Consider the following 985-nt stretch of genomic DNA (forward strand, 5'->3'; position numbering starts at 1 on the left):
ACCTGGAAGAGAATGGAGAGACCATGTGGCAGAGAACCCAAGAATTGCTGGCAGCTCATCTTTGGGAAGTAAACATTGCTTGATGATGCCTTGGAATGGACATTCTCACTGCCTCAAAACTGCAGGCTTGAGGTATTCTGGCTGGCTGGCTGCTGGGAACCCACTGCTATAGCCTGCTTTTTCTTCAGTACTTAAGGATTTACCCAGGCATTAAGTAATGAGAATTTTGAAACTGTATTTGAGAAGCACTTCCATCCAGTGTTATTTATGTTTACTTATGAATAGTCATTTTTTTAAATGAGGCTGGCATTCATGTCTTCATTTTGGGCTGTATTAGTGCAGGTCTTCTTAAACATGGGCCAACTGGCAGGATATAATAAGTGATTTGAAAAGAATTGAAGATGTTATTCAATATATACATATTGATGCCACTTTGTATACTGAAAGTGATGTTTACCCAAATTGCAAAATAACCACCATGAAATGCTTTCTTCTGGAATTGCAAGCTATTTCACATGAATCCAGAAATATGGACATTGATGAAATAGTAGAAAACATTATCATCCTAGCAAACAGCAGCAGAATCTGGATACAAAGAATGTGAGGAACTGGAAGAAAAAAATATTAAAGAATTTTTTAAGAGTTTTGTGCATATTGTACAAATGTTCACCAACCCTTCTTTTTTTGTTTTTTAATGCATTTTTATTGTGAAATTTAACATATATACATAACAATGATAACTTTCAAAATATTATTTAACAAGTAGTTAGCAAATTTCAAGGAATATTATGGGTTACAGTTCCACAATTTCAGTTATTTCCATTATTGTAAAATATAACATACATACACAAAGGTGTTAACATTCAAAATTCAGCTCAACAAGCAGTTATATATGTAATCTCAAAAAAAAAAAAATAGTATGGGTTATAGTGCCACAGTTTCAGTTCTTTCCTTATTGTGGAATATAGGATATGTATAGAAAGGT

General features: G+C 33.4%; 1 pseudogene; it reads left to right on the plus strand.

The window, feature by feature from the left end:
• Positions 1–217: 217 nt before the first annotated feature.
• LOC119540657 lies at positions 218–695 on the plus strand (annotated as a pseudogene).
• Positions 696–985: the final 290 nt, after the last annotated feature.

The sequence above is a fragment of the Choloepus didactylus genome, chromosome 7 (genome assembly GCF_015220235.1).
Source record: "Choloepus didactylus isolate mChoDid1 chromosome 7, mChoDid1.pri, whole genome shotgun sequence".
NCBI classification, from domain to species: Eukaryota; Metazoa; Chordata; class Mammalia; order Pilosa; family Megalonychidae; genus Choloepus; species Choloepus didactylus.